The 20,245-nt window shown below is 38.0% G+C and overlaps 1 protein-coding gene and 1 pseudogene across 4 annotated transcripts in view; one reads left to right on the plus strand and one right to left on the minus strand.

Moving 5' to 3' along the window:
• Window positions 1–10,197: 10,197 nt before the first annotated feature.
• Window positions 10,198–13,128, minus strand: LOC148957885 (uncharacterized; annotated as a pseudogene).
• Window positions 13,129–17,122: 3,994 nt separating this feature from the next.
• Window positions 17,123–20,245, plus strand: part of LOC135687398 (uncharacterized) — a 39,245-nt gene continuing 36,122 nt past the window's right edge. Inside the window, exon 1 of one of the 4 annotated variants that reach the window (XM_089114429.1) lies at window positions 17,123–18,133. The gene's annotated coding sequence lies outside the window, so the exon portion shown is untranslated. The remainder of the gene's footprint in view (window positions 18,134–20,245) is intronic. The other 3 variants (XM_089114430.1, XM_089114428.1, XM_065203942.2) reach the window with 3 other exon arrangements.

Here is a 20,245-nt window from a genome sequence, read left to right on the forward strand (position 1 = left end):
TGTAACCGATCTGAACATGGTTTCTGACAGAGTAAACTGGAACAATTTTGCAGTCAAAAGTTCCCAAACAAATCTCCAAGCTTATGTTCAAAACTGTATCAAAACTAAATCTAGGGTTGTTAATATATCTGGGCTCAAAAAGCACATAGTAGTTTACCATAATAAACTTTAAGAGTTAAACAGTGATGACGTCACAAAAACCTTCTATTAGAATTTTGGAATTTGGTCACATCACTTGAGAGAAGCATCATGGCATGCAACTAATTGTGCAAAATTTGCTAAATTTGTTAGAAATGGACAGAGACCTGGCTTCATAAGAATGAGCTTTTCACCATCATATTGTTTACAGGTATCTCGTACTTCTTTTGGCTATTGGGCCTAAAAATAGATAACTTTTATGATGTCTCACTGTAGAAGCCTATTTCAGTTGCGTATCTTTGGTTTCTTTGAATAAAGTAAGCAGGACAAAGATACCTATTACAGAAAAGCCATGCAAAATTCCGAAGGACAGATAAATGCTAACTTGATAAACATAAAGCGCTATGAACTGTCCTAAGCAAGCCCCTGCTTGGCCAGCCGCTTCAGAAATGCCACAGCCGAAGGATCTGGTCGATGTTGGAAGGAGTTCTGCTCGGCAAACATAGACAAGATTGTTGAAAGCTGCAAATCCCAAGCCCGTTAGGGCCATAGTCATCATCAGAAGCCAGCCACTAATATCCCAATACAACGGTAACAAACACAAACATAGGAATGTAATCAGAAGGTAAAACGAGTGCCTTCTTGTGAAGTTCCCTAGAAGCCAATTAGATGCAAAAGCAGCAAGCATGACGGAAATCTCCAAAGCCCAACGATATTTGTAGGTAAAGCTCACTGAACATGATCCTTCTTGGCTCAGATCCGAGTTCTTACCGAACTGCATCGCTCCAAAACGCATCAATGCTGCATATAGAAATCCTAAAAACTGCATGTAACAAACCAAAAAGATTCTTTTCACAATCTCAGTCCGAGATAACTGCTCTTGATACGCGGTTTTTTCATCACTGCGCTGTTTAACTTTGCCATGCCCGTCAGAGCTTTGTGCCAACAAAGATTTATATCCTTCCTTCAAGCCATTAATTTTGGCGATCCTTTGCAGCGAATCCTCTGCATCGTCAGTCCTGCCAGATGCCAATAAGTATCTTGGAGATTCGGGAACTAAACACATCAAACATGCCCCCAGTGCAAGGGGTATTGCCTCGGTGAGTATGACGAGCCAACGCCATACTCACCGTCAAGTGTTCTAGCGAGCCTTTACCAGCAAAAATTCCATAGGCATTTCCAGCAAAAAATATAATAAGCAACGCTGAGGTGTATTTTCGCTTTGAAAGTGGCAAAATTTCTAGTAGGTAAGTATATGCTATCACGTTACTTGAAGATACAAGACCAATAAATCCTCGAATTATGACCATGAGATATAAGTTCGTAGAGAACGAGTAGAGTGCAGAGAAGTAAGAATTCAATATAAGGACCAGAATCAAAATCTTTCTTCTGCCATATATGTCTGCTAATCTGCCAAGCAAGATCGATCCAGGTATGTTTAATAATACTTCAGGAAGGACAATCCATGTTGCAGTCAAGTAACTCAGATGCCAGTGTTTACGGAGGTACGGTTCAAGTATTGCGAGAAAGCTATTCGTAGATCCATAGCAGAAAAGTCTATAGCCCATGACGAATATTGCCATGATATGAAACTTTCCAAAGCCGATAGCTTCGAGCTGCATGTCAAGATCGAAACGGTCCATTTTGGCTTGGTCGTCTTCGACATGACAACGGAACACGTCTATCTGCAGTGTAAATTCCTAACTCACTTTTATCATATGCCTTTTGATATACCTAAATCCATTCAAAACTAATTGTTTTCTGAAACCACAGTGAAAGCATTGGGTTTTCTCTATGAGTTGACGTGACGTGGGATGTTTTTGTGGTCTGACATGGTTTAGAAATCAACTCATAGCAATTGTGGATTTTGGCACAGGTGGCACAGATTTGGCACAGTTTGTATTTATTGTAGTAGTGTTCGAGTAGGCATTACATTGTGTCTTTCATACGCCCAAAGTAACAAGGGTGCGAGTGTGCATTGTTTTTGGGTATATAAACTTTGTTTTGGCATAGTTTCATTCTCACACGTTTCAAGACAACCTGAAGCTGGACTGTGGAGAGCAAAGGCTCTTTCTTTTCTTTGTGACTTTTGCATGAAAAAGATGTTGCTAGTCGGTTGAAGAAGGTCATTGTTTCTTCTTCTCAACCCCCTCAAAAACGGTAAGGGTTTTATTTCTGGCCGTCTTTTCGATTGGCGCACCGACAGCCCAAAAGGGTCCAAATGATGAGACAACGCTACCTTCAGTCTTATGATTGTGATGGTAAAATATTACCCTATTACCCTCATTTGCTAACGGCTTTTATTTGGAAACCTGGAACAATCATTAAACAGGATTATCTTTGTCAAGCTTGAAAAAATATTTTCGATTTTACACTTTGACAAAGAAAATTAGTTTTTGTCAGAAACTGTTGGGGATTTCCAATTTCCTGCCATGCCTAACAATTAATTTTATGTATTTAAGTGGTCATGTTAATCACGTATGAGTTACCGTTTTGGTATTTTGTTTTCGTGGTATTGACTCAAAAACCTCACTTTGGTAATGAGGCGCCAAAAACCTCACTTTGGTAATGAGGCGCCGAAAACCTCACTTTCGTAATGAGGCGCATGAACTGACTCACATACATTTGCCTTGTGGCTGTATCATTGGTCAACGTATATCTTGTTCTAGTATTTGATTGGTTATTTTTTGTTTGTTGCACCGAAAACTCAGTTAGTTGACCTTATTTAGAAAAGCACATGGTATGATCTCTTAACAGAAACCAGTGCGCCCAGAGCCTTGGTAAACGCATCAAGCAGTACTAAGGGTTATGAGCTGCAAACACGGGCGTTTATGCTTATATTTGTTCATGCTTTTCTTTGATTGGGATATATTAGTTTGTCGCGTGTTAGTTTTAATGTTTTGCGGTATAGTAATATTTTACATGCCCTCTTACCCTTCAAAGTTCCCCCGCGTATCCTAATATATCTAACACCTCCTACTAGTTCATTTACGTATTGCACGATAGATACCGACAATAACACCGGCAATTATTGATGTTAGTTTGCTATATTGTAATGCTGTTATATAAAGTAGAGTAAGGAGAAACAGGGTTAGTTAGAGGGAAGCGTGGTGCTTGCGAAAGGCCACTGCTATCAAACATGTTGACACTCACTTGCACACACACAAAGAACGGTCATGGATTGAAAGGCTAAGAAAGGGCTGATGGCATTCAACCCGAGTGGCTTGTGAAAGCACTCGAGGTTTCGTTTCATATATATATATAATTTAATGGCGTAACAGTGCTTGTGAAAGGCTGTTTAGTACCTAAGTTTCGATATTGTGTAAAAGAACGTCTTAGCTTTGGATGGAATAAAAGGAATTGATTTTGTGTGTCAAAACGTGTCGTTTATTCGCTCGGTCAATCGCTCAAACAACGAATGGTGTCAGAAGTTTTACAAATATATATCAGCAGCAAATTTTACACCCCTTTTGTTAACATCACGTGGATTGGCTCGTGCCCAGTCCTCGCTGTAGGTGTGAAATCAGACACGCGGTCTTTTATTATAGAATTTTGGTAGTTGTAGTGTGAACATCATCGAGATCAGTCATGTAATTTGTTAAATAGATTTGTTTTGTATATATTTGATTAAAGAAATTGAATTTGTTCTCAATGCTTCAGGAATCTGCGTGTGCAACCTAGTTGTACACAACAAATGGCGCCCAACGTGGTGCCTTGAGAGCAATTACAAAGTCTCGTAAAGAAAGATGTTGAGATAAACAAAATTATGTTTCAAATTTAAACGAAGAAATATTACAGAAATGCCCACCGGAGGGAAATAGATTTTGAAATAGACGAGATTACTGACATTACACAAAAAATCGATGAAATCTTAGAAGAGATTCGGGAAAAGGTCAAGTTTTAGGATGCGGAGCCCAAGCCGCAAGCCCAAGTCAAGTTACAAACTCACCTCCAATTCGAGTTTGAGCAGCAGAAGTAAATAACACAGGATTTACCATCAGTGCCGGTTTATCTAGCAGAAGCCTGATAAATGGAATAAAATTGCCTAAAATTAATCTTCCGCGATTTAATGGGGATGTGGCAAAGTTTCAGTCGTTTTGGCAAGGTTTCAAGTGTTCCGTGGACGAAAGCAAAAGTTTATCAGCAGTTCACAAGCTTAATTATCTGGTCAATTTATTGGAAGGTCCCGCATTCAAGGCCTATAACACAAAACGAATGTTGCCATGATTTAAAATTTTCCAAAGCGGATCGGTCCATTTTGGCTAGGTCAGCTTGTTTGTCAGAAAATAAAACAGGATCAGATTTTTGGAATTTTGATAAGAATAGTTAACAGAAATTGCTTTATATGTTTCAATTGATCTGAGACTGAAAATTTTGTTTGAGACTTGATCTCAATACTGTACTTTGAAGAATGGTCAAGAATGAACAGTGACGTAAGATTTACATCACAAGAAATGTAAGAATCTTCACGCGAATGTTTTAAAAAATTTACAATTCTCTAGTGCTTTTTTCCTGGAAAGGTAGACTCTGTCCATTAAGATAAAATGTCTATTCTGCCTGAATTGTTTGTTCTTGAATTCAATGTAAGCAGAGGATCGATGCTAGCACTACAGACAAGAAGCCTTGTGGTCTGCTTAAGTCTAACAAGGGAGTTACATCTATACAGCTGAGCCTAAGTAAGTTGAATCCCAGGCTGGGAAACTCCGTACTGCACACCAAAAGAACCTTGATGTGAAGTTTTGGGGATATAAACAGAAAAACGTTTGATTTTGTTTCCAAAACGATACACGTTACCAGTGACATGAGTTTATATTGTCACAGTCATCGCTGTCACACTCTAGCTTTCTGGGGGGTGGTACTTACTTATTCAGAAGCAAAAACTTTTTAATAAATGGCTAAGTACACCTGCTGGGGCTGCCCCTACTTTTATCTATATACACGCGAGGAATTTACCAGTTATCAAACATAACTACATGCAATTTTGAGCCACGGGCACAAGAACCATAGTTTAAAAATTGCTTTTGTGAAATTTTTAAAGCTTTTTTGCATCCCATTTTATCCAGCACGTCAAATAACGCCAGAAAAAAGTTTCAGCTTTATAACTTGCAATGTTAAGAAGGTTGTAGTGCTATACCAGAAAGAGGACTGGGTACCAGTACCCCAGTCCAAAAATAGCTTTTGGGGGCTTTTTTGAAGCTTGATATGAACTTCATCTTATTCAGCATATCGGATTGTGTACTTGTACTAAACTTCATGCTATTATCATAACATGCACAGTTCTACTGCTATGCGTCTGCACTATCAGGAAACTCGAGAAAGCAAGTTGTTTGACAAAACGAAAAGTTTCCAATGCCATAACTTTTTGCTTATAGGTCAGATCACATTACTCTTTCAAAATCTTTTGCTCAGTTTTGCATGTTCTTTCCGATAGTATCATCAGATTTGAAAAATTCGAAAGTTGAAATTTTGCCGACCGTGCATTTTTCATCCTTCCGGAAACACAACTTCCGATCATTTGCCAGAATGTTCCCAGGGCTTAAAATGATCAGTGACCTTTACTCTTATGATTTAAACTTTAAAAACTTCGGCTACCCAGTTTGCTAGAATGTTATGCAAAATTCCCTGTCTATGCTGTAGATTGCATTGATGAATCGATACTGCATTATCCAATGTCAGCATTGCTTCGTAGTCAGCATGACTGTCTTTATAAACAATTCTGAGTGCTCTTTCGTGGATTTTATTCACTTTAGCATTCAGACATTTGTCATGGAACATCCAAATTAGGGGGCAGTAGCTAAACTGAGCTTTTATGTAGCTGTTCATTAGGAGACGCAGTTTATCAGAACCCATAAATGGCGAAACTCTAGCAAGAGCATGCAGTTTTTGGCTGGCTCTTTTGCATAAATTTGAGACGTGACTTTTGAAATTAAGATTTTTATCTATTATCACCCCTAGCAGTTTTTCTTCAGAGCTTTCTTCAACAATGGCCTCGCCGATTTTGTTCTTAATGTCGTCTTGACTGCCGTCATTGTAATTGGTTGGAATTCGAAGAATGTGCCATGATTTACCTAGTCCAACCTTATCCTTAACATGTTGTTGCTCAACAACAATCTTTGGGAAAGTTGCTGTCGCTGCGCAGGAGACTAGATTTGTCTGAAAACCATGTGGTCTGATTTGCCACAGGTAGCCTATATGAAAAGTTAATAAAACCTTTATGCTGGCGTTTTACATGAAGTACTGGTTAAATTGAAGTTTTGGCCTAAGCGGATTTCAGAAAGGTGTCAACAGCCCATGTTACAAACAGTCTCTGTACTAAGTTAAGCCCCTTTTTTGCATGATAAAAAATAATTTCTACTTCAGTTAACTTAGGTATACACATTTTCATGGTCGATTAGTGTATTTGTTTGTTATGTTTAATTCCAGGCATGTAGACATGATTGTTGTTGTACAACAACATCATGCTGGAAGGGTCATAATGGTGTTGTAAAATGTTGCTTAAGTTGATTCTCAGGACCTTTTAAAAGCAGAAGATGGCCAATAAATGATGCGACGTAAATCGGTTAAATCTTTCCTTCTTTTCTTTCGATAAAATCGTCCCGGCAGCTACATAACTTGCATGCTAACAACGGCATAATAATTAACGCGTGACATGGGCATAATCTTTCTCAAGAACTATCCCAGAGGTCTCTTAAAACTGATATATCTCCTATAAATATCTCAAAACGACTATGAGCAAAACGAAGGCGACAAGATCTTTCACAAGCATCTTGCTCCTAAAATGGTGCATGCCTAAACTGCTTTCTCTTGCTGCTACTTTTCCATAATTCTTACTGCCCAAGATGAGGTACGGGGCTCCTATAAATACTGAACTAAAAGCAATAGACATACGTAAATGAAACGGTGAAAGGAAGTAATTTGCTTAGTAACGAGCGTGGTGGAGTAGCGCGATATCCTAAAAAATAGCACGGCTTTTGCAATGTACGAAGAATGTGGAGGAATGGTACTTCGATATTATGAATTGGCGATGTGGACAAAACTGATGATGATGATGATTGATGATGATTGATGATGATTATGATTATGATGATGATTGATGATTATGATTATGATGATGATGATTGATGATGATGATTATGATGACGACGATGACAATGATGACGACAACGAAGATTCCAAATATATTAAAAGTCTGAACTTTTCTAGATGCGCTTCCAGTCTGTTTCCCAGACAACTAAGAACCTTTATGCTCTATGAGATTGCGATTCACAGACTTAAAATACCTAAAAAACGGTGGCACGAGCTATGACTCGCCAAGATTACAGAACTCATTTATTGGGGCTCTGTGAGTGGAACCTAACTGGGAATCTGTTTTTTTATTTGACGAAGGACACTTTTTGCTTGATAACATAACACGAATAATTATTCTTATTCGGTTGCTTTTTCAAAATGCGTTTCGCAGATTTACACTTTCTTGATAAACAGCGGGGAATGCTATGACGCAGTAAGTTTACCAAACCCAGATCTTTGAATTCCACTATCAACCTTTGCAAGAAGGAGAAATCGATGCGTGCCTAACGATCCCTAACGACCCGCGCTGACAAAACGGTTCCAGCATAATGATCTCGCGGCAGTGCAATTACTTGATTACGAAGGGGAATCTTTCGTACGTAATTGTGAGCAGCAAAACTTTTAATTTCGTAAACTTCCTAGTTGCGAGTGCAAAGATTTCTTCAACTCAACTATTTGATGAAGAAATGTAGTCACAGATCCCAAGATTATTAATTGGTCATTTTCGTAACTGTTGGTCTGACCTCAGACTTTTAACAAATTTCCATTGTTTCTATGTTTTTCCTACACCAAACTACCTTATCCAACGGGGTCTGAAGAATTTCGAATGAATTTTGGATCAACCCCAGAGAAAATTGAAAAGTCCCTGCAAGCATTTCGCAAAGCCTGGAAATCTTCGAATAACTTTCACCGACTTTGCAAAACTTGCGAAAAACTAAACAGATTTCAAACACTTAACAATATATTTTCCACGACTCATTCATGAAAGCTAATTCTTGCAGAAACTCGTGAAATCGCATATTCCCGCACTTTCTTTTGTATCCCACATAGCAAATTGCAAATTATACGTCTAATTACGTTGACGCTTGACAGGATGAAAGCACCATTCTCGATTACGAGAAGTTTCTGATCTATTCTGGCTACCGTTCAACATGCACGTGCAGAACCAATTTTAACTGCCCAACGTCACGAGCAAAACTAAAAGTGATTGGTCGAATCTAAGAGGATGACCACAAAGGGGATCTCAGGCTAGCAGCCGAACCCAATTTAATAGCACGATTATAGACCTAAGTGTCGATTAGCGAACCTCAATTGACCACTTAATCGGGAAACTCACGATTCTCGATTGTTCGTTTGGGAAAATTGGGAAAATCCTTTGATTTTGGCATTCTATGCCTGCATTGTTTCGATTGTCTCCCGCCTTTGAATTCGGCTTCTATGTTTCCATTGTTGAACTCATCAAAATGCCGATCCATTGTTACACAATTGGCAACAATTCTACATATATATATATATATATATATATATATGGATGCCCATCGAGCTGAGCAAAATCCCCCCTTCATGTACTCATTCTTCGTACATAACGAGCTATGACTCGCCAAGATTACAGAACTCATTTATTGGGGCTCTGTGAGTGGAACCTAACTGGGAATCTGTTTTTTTATTTGACGAAGGACATTTTTTGCTTGATAACATAACACGAATAATTATTCTCATTCGGTTGCTTTATCAAAATGCGTTTCGCAGATTTACACTTTCTTGATAAACAGCGGGGAATGCTATGACGCAGTAAGTTTACCAAACCCAGATCTTTGAATTCCACTATCAACCTTTGCAAGAAGGAGAAATCGATGCGTGCCTAACGATCCCTAACGACCCGCGCTGACAAAACGGTTCCAGCATAATGATCTCGCGGCAGTGCAATTACTTGATTAAGAAGGGGAATCTTTCGTACGTAATTGTGAGCAGCCAAACTTTTAATTTCGTTAACTTCCTAGTTGCGAGTGCAAAGATTTCTTCAACTCGGCAATTCAACTATTTGATGAAGAAATGTAGTCACAGATCCCAAGATTATTAATTGATTATTCCCGTAACTGTTGGTCTGACCTCACACGATCCAAATTTCTATTTTTTTACGTTATTCCTGCACCAAACTATCTTATCCAACATATTGACCCTTTCTTTAAAAAAAAATATGGGGTCTGAAAAATTTCGAATGAATTTTCAATCAACCCCAGAGAAAATTGAAAAGTCCCTGCAAGCATTTCGCAAAGCCTGGAAATCTTCGAATAACTTTCACCGACTTTGCAAAACTTGCGAAAAACTAAACAGATTTGAAACACTTGCAATATATTTTCCACGACTCTTGCATGAAAGTTAATTCTTGCAGAAACTCGTGAAATCGCATATTCCCGCACTTTCTTTTGTATCCTACATAGCAAATTGCAAATTATACGTCTAATTACGTTGACGCTTGACAAGATGAAGGACCATTCTCGATTACGAGAAGTTTCTGATCTATTCTGGCTACCGTTCAACATGCACGTGCAGAACCAATTATAACTGCACAACGTCACGAGCAAAACTAAAGGCGATTGGTCGACACTAAGAGGATGACCGCAAAGGGGATCTCACGCTAGCAGCCGAACCCAATTTAATAGCACGATTATAGACCTAAGTGTCGATTAGCGAACCTCAATTGCCCACTTAATCGGGAAACTCACGATTCTCGATTGTTCGTTTGGGAAAATTGGGAAAATCCTTTGATTTTGGCATTCTATGCCTGCATTGTTTCGATTGTCTCCCGCCTTTGAATTCGGCTTCTATGTTTCCATTGTTGAACTCATCAAAATGCCGATCCATTGTTACACAATTGGCAACAATTCTACATATATATATATATATATATATATATATATATATTCAATAGCTCCTAACTTTAAAGTTCTTTAAAAATATAAATAGATACTCAATAAAAAAACAACTTGGTTGACGTTTCGCTATAAGCTTCTTCAGAATAACTAACACATACATCTGGAGCGTAAAATAAGGAATACGGAACAAAAGAACAAAAAGTAACACATTTTACAAGCAAGAACAATAATAGCTAATTTAACAACATAATGATAGTTTCTAAGCCCAGCCGGAGGTGAGAAAAGATGGATAAATACAATAGATCAAAGAACAATAGAACAAGTGTGATAGCAGATGGTATAGCATGCAGAAAGGTCCAAGGAAAAGGAACGGTAAATGCTGTCTGTCCCAAAAAAAAATAAGAAACTAGGTAAATAAATATAATAAATATAGAATGCAAAGAAAAGAAAGAAAGTAGATAGAAAACGTGGAAAAAATAAAAATAAACAAAAGTAACAAGGAGAAAATAAACAAAAAGATAGGAAATAAAAATAAAACTATGTGTCAACTAACCTAATATTAAGGCCCCGGGGCGCAAAAGTTTCTAACTTATACTGCCAGAAACTTTCACGTATCCTACCATTCCCATTAAGTCTATCTATAATAGTAACTTTTATATCTTCAAGAAACCCATGATGATCCTTCCCTGCAAAATGCCGGAAAAAATCAGCCTGAGGTACACCCGAAGAGCCCCCGATAAGCTTACGATTGCACGCCTTGTAGTTATTAAACCTAAGCCTAAAAGGCGTGCAAGTGCTACCCACATACTGTACACCACATACTTTACAATCCATAAGATACACAACATTGGACGAATCACAATTAAACGAAAAATTTATCTTATATTCCTTATCAGTTATATGGGAAGTGAAAGTATCAATGTCACACATAACATTACACACTTGACACCGAGACTTGCCACACGGAGTACAACCCTTGTTATGCGAAACCCCTGCCCCCTCACTATGAAGTTTAGCCCTAACTAGTATATCTTTAAGATTCTTACACCTCTTAAATGATATCAAAGGTGGCTGAGGAAACACCCTCCTATGCTCTTCTGATACTGTAAGCATAGAATGAAGTCTCCCGGCCACCTTGCCCAAATTATTCAAAGCTGGATGGTATGTGGTAACAAATGGAACCCGCCCATTCCCACTGTGTTCATGTTTCCCATTAGCCTTATCCAGTAGTGTAACCCTATCCTGCCTACGTGCCTTATCTATCTGTTCTGTTATAAGTGATTCCTCATACCCCCTTGCCTTTAACCATCCAGCCAAATCCCTTAACCTATCCCGTAACTGGCGATCGTCCGAACAAATCCTACGTAACCTTAAAGCCTGACTATAGGGTATCGCCTTCTTGGTATGCCATGGGTGACAAGACTTCTTATGTAAATACTGATGTGTATCAGTCGGTTTACAAAACAAGTCTGTCGTTAGGACTCCCCCCTCACTTACACTAACCTTAACGTCTAGAAAACTTATACTCTCCCTGGAGTGCTCCCCTGTAAACTTAATGGTATCGTGGCTACTGTTAAGAAAGTTGATGAAGGTCTCAAGCTTCTCCTCGCCATGTGTCCAGATAAAGAAAACATCATCGATGAATCTCATCCAGACAATTGGTGTGGTGTGTCCACTGATTCCTTCAACAATCTTTCTTCCAACCCAGTCATAAAGAGGTTTGCATAAGCTGGAGCGAACTTAGTTCCTATAGCGGTGCCTAACTTCTGTCTATAAAACTTATCATTAAATTCAAAGTAGTTGCTTTCAAGAACCAGAGATGCCAATCCCACTAGGGTATCAGTAGCCACGTTTGGGTTTTCCCTTCTATCCAGCGCTTCCCTGATGGCTTCCAGACCCTCCCCATGTGGAATGCTAGGATAGAGTCCCACAACATCAACTGTACACAGTATAGCCCCCTCTGGTGTCCTACCTATTTCACCTAACTTAGACAAGAAATGATTAGTATCCTTAATGTAAGACCTACCGAGGCTAACCAGTGGATTGAGGTGGTGATCTAGATATTCTGATATATTTTCTGTAACGGTGCCACAATTGGAAATGACTGGTCGACCCTTAACCCCACTTAATCCCTTATGAATCTTAGGTAACAAATAGAACCTACCTAGTTTCCCTTCATTAACTTTAAGAAAATCAGTCACTTCCTTTAACCCGGGATCCTCCACCCTTAACTCATTAATCCTATTATTAACGGCCTTACCCAATTCTATCGTGGGGTCCACCTCAATCTCCTCGTAAACTTGCCTATCACCTAACTGCCGGTTAACTGAGGGGGCAGGGGTTTCGCATAACAAGGGTTGTACTCCGTGTGGCAAGTCTCGGTGTCAAGTGTGTAATGTTATGTGTGACATTGATACTTTCACTTCCCATATAACTGATAAGGAATATAAGATAAATTTTTCGTTTAATTGTGATTCGTCCAATGTTGTGTATCTTATGGATTGTAAAGTATGTGGTGTACAGTATGTGGGTAGCACTTGCACGCCTTTTAGGCTTAGGTTTAATAACTACAAGGCGTGCAATCGTAAGCTTATCGGGGGCTCTTCGGGTGTACCTCAGGCTGATTTTTTCCGGCATTTTGCAGGGAAGGATCATCATGGGTTTCTTGAAGATATAAAAGTTACTATTATAGATAGACTTAATGGGAATGGTAGGATACGTGAAAGTTTCTGGCAGTATAAGTTAGAAACTTTTGCGCCCCGGGGCCTTAATATTAGGTTAGTTGACACATAGTTTTATTTTTATTTCCTATCTTTTTGTTTATTTTCTCCTTGTTACTTTTGTTTATTTTTATTTTTTCCACGTTTTCTATCTACTTTCTTTCTTTTCTTTGCATTCTATGTTTATTATATTTATTTACCTAGTTTCTTATTTTTTTTTTGGGACAGACAGCATTTACCGTTCCTTTTCCTTGGACCTTTCTGCATGCTATACCATCTGCTATCACACTTGTTCTATTATTCTTTGATCTATTGTATTTATCCATCTTTTCTCACCTCCGGCTGGGCTTAGAAACTATCATTATGTTGTTAAATTAGCTATTATTGTTCTTGCTTGTAAAATGTGTTACTTTTTGTTCTTTTGTTCCGTATTCCTTATTTTACGCTCCAGATGTATGTGTTAGTTATTCTGAAGAAGCTTATAGCGAAACGTCAACCAAGTTGTTTTTTTATTGAGTATCTATATATATATATATATATATGGATGCCCATCGAGCCGAGCAAAATCCCCCCTTCATGTACTCATTCTTCGTACATAAATACTGGGTTGCTATGGCGATCTACTTAACATGCGGATAATTGACGTAAGTATGAATTTACTCATAATAATACAAAGATTATCCTAATACACGTGATAGAAAAATGCGGAACGAGCAAGGAAAGTTACAGATAAACAAGAGTGATTAGGTAAGGAAAATCAAACGAATGGACTAGAGAGAAAGGCCTAAAATTAGCAGTATTACAGTGTACCGTTTATAGACATATTTTGAGCATCCAGCATACAAATCGAGGTATTTTCTGAAGTCTTGTGGGAAATGGTTGTTCACGCAGCATAAAGGGAGGTAGGGAGGGTCTGGCTAATTGTTTGGGGGGGTTCTGGGGGTAAGGGGGCTAGAGAGCCAGAAAAATTATTTTTTATAGTTTTTGAACGGATATAATAACATAAATAAGTTCATGTTGATTCAAATAAATCAGGAAAGATTGATTGAATTGCTTTATTTTCATCCCAGATAAACAAGGCTCAATTTGCAAGATTGCAAAGAGCATACCGACCACTTCGTTTTATGGAAACAGGAGAACAACAATTCGAATAACGAATCATGGGGTTGAGGAAAAAGAAGCAAATTTGGGAATGATTGTCCCTGATGCTTTTAACAGTGATATAGAAGAAAATGATGAAAATGAGAACAATGATGTCATTATCAAAGGAGACATGAATATCAGTAATGATGATGATGGTGAAGACAGTGATGATTATCATTATGATGATAATGAACATGGAGAGAACAATGTTTTCAGCTTCCAAGAGAACCCAATTCCTGATAATGTAGTCAATACCACACCAGGATGCACATCAGTTACCAGAAAAGCAGCTACAAAAGCAAATCCACAGCAACCATGAAAATCCCAATGCCAAAATGGCGCAAGAGGGAAGCTGCCGTGGTTAACAGTGTGTTCTGTGGAGAACCTCTACCAAGTCCACCCAATGAAGTTTTGACACCAATAGAATACTTCAAGAACTTTTTTGATGATCAGCTGATAGCTCACATATCTGAGCAGACAAACCTGTACTCTGTGCAAAAAAATGGATCGTCAGTTGCTACAACAGCTGATGAGATAGAGCAATTTATTGGTATACTTTTGCTTATGGGTATTTACAAAATCCCTCAGTATAGAATGTACTGGTCAAGAGAACTGAACATTTCCAGCATTTCAGAAACAATGCCTGTAAACCGCTTTGACAAAATCAAAAGCTTTTTTCATTGCAATGACAACTCAAAAAATGTGCAGAGAAGTCACCCAGAGTTTGACAAACTCTTCAAAGTAAGGCCAGTAATAGATTCTGTTCAAAATAAATGTAGGAAGGTTTCACAAGAGGAAAAGCACTCTATTGATGAGCAGATCATTCCTACAAAGGGCAGGTCTCCACTAAGGCAGTATATTCCCAACAAGCCACATAAATGGGGAATAAAGGTTTGGGCACGCTGTGGAGTCAGTGGCATTGTTTATGATTTTGATGTTTACACTGGTGCTTCTCCAAAGGGGAATCTAGATGATTCATTGCAAAATTCTGGTATTGGTGGTAATGTGGTGGCTCGCCTATCATCAACGCTGCAAAGAAATGTTGGCTACAAGCTTTATTTCGATAATTACTTCTCATCCGTCGCATTCCATTACATTGGCAAAGATGATGGTTCCAAGGCTCAAAGGTGGTCAGCTAGAGAAAAGAAGTTTATAACTATATTTCGACCTCTGATGGTTGAAGAGTATAACTTGCACATGGGGGAGTAGATTTATGTGACATGCTGATGGCTCTCTACCGGATAAGACTTCACTCTAACAAATACTACATGCATATCATCAGGACCGTCGCTAATCGTGTCGCACCGTCGTGATCAAGGAGCTGTTGTTTTTAGTTAGTTGTCTAGAGTCGCCATTGTTACATTTCTAGCTAATAATGACCTTCCACAGAAAGTTGCGCATGAAGAAAGCTTCTCAAATTGGGAAATTGTTGGAATCAACTTTGCGAAAGAAGCGAAATAGGAGCTTTGCAAAAACAAACTTTCGCGTTTTAGAGAAAATGGACTTTGCGTGAAAACATTTCTATTCAATTGAGGTTTCCTTCTATTTTTATTCCACAGGATACCAGCAAAACACCGAAAAAGATGTAAAATTTGTCCAACTAAAAAATTCTTCGTCAAAGTTTTAGAGAGGATCAACAGCAAAATTTTCTAGATATATCACAAAATTAAATTTTCGCAAATTTAGTATTTCAGGAAGTTTTGTGTATCAATCATCCGCGATTTTAGGCCATAAACGCTAAAAAACGCAAAGGTTCCTTCCCTCGCAAGTTTCTTCCAGTGAAAATTTCTTTCTGCGAAAATTTCTTTCCGCGAAAGTTTCTTCCTTGAAAGTAGTAAGCAACAGTAAAAGACCTTCCCCTGCTGCCCTTCAAGTTTTTCTTTTCTCTGAAACCCTCTGCAAGGTTCATTCTTAAAAGTTATAATGAAGTTTTTCTGTTTGCTAATTGTTTAATGAACAACGTGTTTAAAATAATAAAGTTCGGTATAGACTAAGGAATCTGTATCGTTTTAAGTTCTCTCAATGATGTTTAAGTGTGAATAAGTTTGTAGGTCACGACATTTCAAATTGTAGCCAAGATACTAACCTAGACAAATGAAAAGATAACACATAAAAGAAAAGAACATGCAGGTTGAATTTTTGATTATTTTCTCGGCTCGAATATATTAGGTTCGCAGAGTTTAACTCCATACATAGAGTCCTTGATTTAAATAGAGAACCACAACCGTCAATAATTGATTTGAACTGAGCATATTTTAGCCTTTTCTCGCATTAGTTGGTGTGGCTCAAAAAAGTTTATCTACCATACCCTTAACCGGGACCTTTTGGTTTGCTGGCTACCCTGCAATTATGACACTGAGCAAAACTGAAATATAGCAGTTTGCGAAAAAATATTCGCGAGTTTTATCAATGATAATTATAATCATTCGAGAACCACGCCCGTATCTGTTGCCACGCCCATTTTGTCGGCAAATCACCGGTTTTGCACCCCCACCTATGAAAATTTGCTAGCAACGGCCCTGCATATCATTTATTATTGTATTGGCGTGTCAGTCATCAATGGATGGATTCTCTTTAGAAGGCACTGCATGCAGCTAGGAATTCCAAGTAAAGATGAATTGACATTGATTCAATTTCAGTCCATGGTTGCAAATGCCTTGACACTTGCTGGGAAGAGCACACAGCCAAGAAGAGGACGGCCATCGATTACCCCCCCCCCCCCCCAAAGAAGAAAACAAAATGTCATGCTGTAGCATAACTCATCAATGCTGTTCGCTTTGATAATGTTGGGCATATCCCAGATTTTGAGGAGAAGCAACAGAGATCTCGTTACTGTCCTAAGGGGTACTCGGCCAGATCGAAAACGCGGAAAACTCGGAACACGCGGAACACGCGGAACATGCGGAACACGCGGAAAAGTGAAATTTTGCTTTAAGCTTCTGGAATGAAAATACATAAACAAAGGTACAGAGCTCTTTCAAGAATTGAAATATAATTGGTTATTAAAGGTTTCCGCGTTTTTCGCGTTTTCGATTTTCACCCTCGTTCAAAATCGAAAACGCGGAAAACGCGGAATTCTTATTTAATCAAAAATAAGGTCTTATATTTCAATTCTTGAAAGAGCTCTGTTGCTTTGTTTGTGTATTTTTATTCCAGAAGCTTAAAGCAAAATTTCACTTTTCCGCGTGTTCCGCGTGCTCGGCGTTTTCCGCGTTTTCGACCTGGCCGGGGTACTCTGCAGTCAAATGTGTGAAATGTAAAGTTCATCTCTGCTTTGTACGAGGGAGAAACTGCTTCAAGAATTTCCATTCAAAGTGAAGATTAAGTTTTAAATTAAGTCAAAGTGAAGTTTTAAAGTTCATGTTGAGTTGTTATAAAATATATGAACAGTACATACCTCCTGTTATCACTTGTACCAACGGAATCAGTATGTATGTAGAACAGTACAGGGGGAGAAAGTTCTAATTATCAAAAGGGCAATCCCCTTTCCAAAAGCCCTATCTGAACTGAAAATTCAAATAATTGGCTATCTGTCTTAATAAAGCGTGTGGAAGTATACAGAAAACCACATTTTTAGATATTTTGATTTTTCATTATCAGCAAGAATTTTATACCATTGCTGCATAATGTTGTTGTGGGACAACAATCTGACATGACATCATCTTCTAATAATAATAATGTCAAAATTGCTCTGAAAATAGTTCTCCACATCAAAATAAAACATTCTAGTGCAAAAACATTTTTTTTTTGGATTTAAAAAAATTAATGTAGGAAAGGGTTAGGCATTGAGTCATGGTAAACACTGGTTCTCCGCGGGGGTCTGTCTGTCTGCATATGATCAGTTTGTTTTCATGTAATCAGACATTCTTTATCGAAAGCTAAAGGCAATTAAAAAGTTTTTGGTAAGAAGTTTTGAAATCTTTTGTAGAGAGCAAGAGAAAAGAGAGAGAAAGAAAGAACCTTTAGAAACGGCGGAACAAAGAGCATTTACAACATCGTGTGTGCAGTTTGCTTGACAGCCAATCAGATTAGCGAAGCTAGCATAATGACTTAGCAATTTTTGCAATTTGGCTAAACGCTTCCTATTTACCATGACCTCAATGCCTTCAATCTTGCGAATGCTGGGATGATGTGTATATTTCTCAACAGGAATTTCAACAGGGTCCAGCAAATGGTCTGTCGAATTGAGTATGCATTCACCAAGGGCAATGTCAATTGTCTTTGTAATATTTGTAAAAAATTCATTAAGGATCTCGGCTATTTCACTGTCATTCGTAATAAACTTTTTCATTTTTGATAAGTGTGATACTTGAAGAGTTTTGTACCTTGTCAGTAAAAGTGGCTTTACAGTTCTTTAGAACTTTTTATTGTCAGTGACAGAATTTAGATCAAGGTTACCATAATATGATGTTTTTGCTTGTCGCAGAATTTTCACACACCTGTTTCTTTGCTTTTTTAAAGCGTTCCAGTTTTCAGCAGTATTTTGCCTGTTTAATCTGTTGCGTAACTGTGAACGGAGCATAATTGCTTTTCTTAAAATTTTCGTCATGAAAGGTGCATCATTTGCGCGTAAATATTTCTGTTTTAGAGGTACATGGTTATTCAGAACTTCTTCGACTACAGAATTAAATTTTTCATATTCCGAGTATGCTTCGCTGCTCTTAGCTAGATTGCTTCTAAGGTCACTGCGAAACTTTATAGGATCAAATTTACTGTAGTCTCACGGCCGGCGAAAGCCATGCCCCCCCCCCCCAACTTTTTTGCATAGCTAAAGGAAAATTTTAGGCAAAAATGGAAATAAATGTAGTATAGCATTCTGTAAGTAACTGTGTTTAGTAATCCCTTACATATGCCTTTAGATTTAGCTTGGTTGCTATGATTTTACCATAGAAGACATATATAAATTTGAATATGGGAAATAAGATCAAAGAAATCGGTCACTGTCTAAGTTGTACAACGAGAAACAGCTTGGCTTAGGAAATAGATCGAGAAACCTGATCCAGAATAACTTGGTGCCAGCACAAATTGACGGAGTTTCGTTTTTTCTATTGCCTAAACGTGGCTCACAAGGTCTATTTGTTAACAACAAATTTCTCAGGAACATTGCAACATAAGAGAAATTGCTAGCGATGCGGAAGGGAAAGAAACTGACGAGAAGAAAATGTTTGAGGACACGAGAAAAAAAATGGGCAGATTTGTTCTAAAAAAGTAAAATCAAGAAAACTTCAACATTTGGTTGTATCGATAATCCATTCCTACTAAAAAAGAAAATCTAGACGCAATTGTAAATTCTATTAAAACTATTTTTGATTTTTGTTAAAAGCACCTTTTTCCGAAATATTTAAGATCAGATGTTACAAAACAATTTCCCAAGTGTACAAATTGCTTAATTTGCTTTTATTTTAGTTGATAGTTCTCCTGTTTTTGCTGAAATTGTACATATTGATTAAACAAAGCTTAAAGATATTGCCTCGGATTTTCCTTCAGTAAAAGTCAATTTTAGATACTGTCTCTGGCCATCCCTAAAATACAATAATCTTAAAATTTTCTTGCCACAAACCATGGTGGCGGCCTAGCCTAAGCCCTTTCAAGACCTTCATATTTGGCCCCCCCCCCCACTTTCAAATATGTTTCACCGGCCCTGAATCTTGGTATGTCACAATCCTTGGACCTCTTTTCACAAAATCACTCTTTAACACTGTTTAAGTATCATCAGATGAAAATCAGACAATCCCACTTCTACTGTTGTAGTATTTGAAAACAAGAGGTTTTATTAATATACTAGATTGAGTGCGGTACAATATGATGCTATAATAACGTTTATCAATGAAGTAAACTGTACCAGGAAAATTTTTTTAAAATAAATAACGACGTTTCGAGCATATCCCGTTATCACTTGGTTACAGAGGTTTTATTCGTTAGAAACATATCAATCGAAGAGGAATTGTCAGCAGATTGATAACAAGTGGGACTTTTTAATAAAATTTTGAATCCATAGATATCCATGAAATTGCTAATCTCATAATTTTTCTCTTCCGAATTTAAATCTCCAACAATGACGAAGTTTTCGTATCGAGGAGTGAGTTGGTCAAGCACAATCAGGCCTCTTTTGTTCTTGTTCCTAATATTTAATAGTTTGGCAAGGTGGTTAATATCTCATGGGGATTTCAAATTAGGACAAATGTACTTAGCTGCAGTGGCGGAAATTATGGGAGTTTGGGGGGGCTCTGGCCCCCCCAATCAGCGACGTCGTCGGAAAATTCGGGCTCTCGTCGGATAATTGACAACCGTTTAACGTGT

This window comes from Rhopilema esculentum, chromosome 20 (genome assembly GCF_057945365.1).
Source record: "Rhopilema esculentum isolate cy_ngs chromosome 20, ASM5794536v1, whole genome shotgun sequence".
Lineage (NCBI taxonomy): Eukaryota > Metazoa > Cnidaria > Scyphozoa > Rhizostomeae > Rhizostomatidae > Rhopilema > Rhopilema esculentum.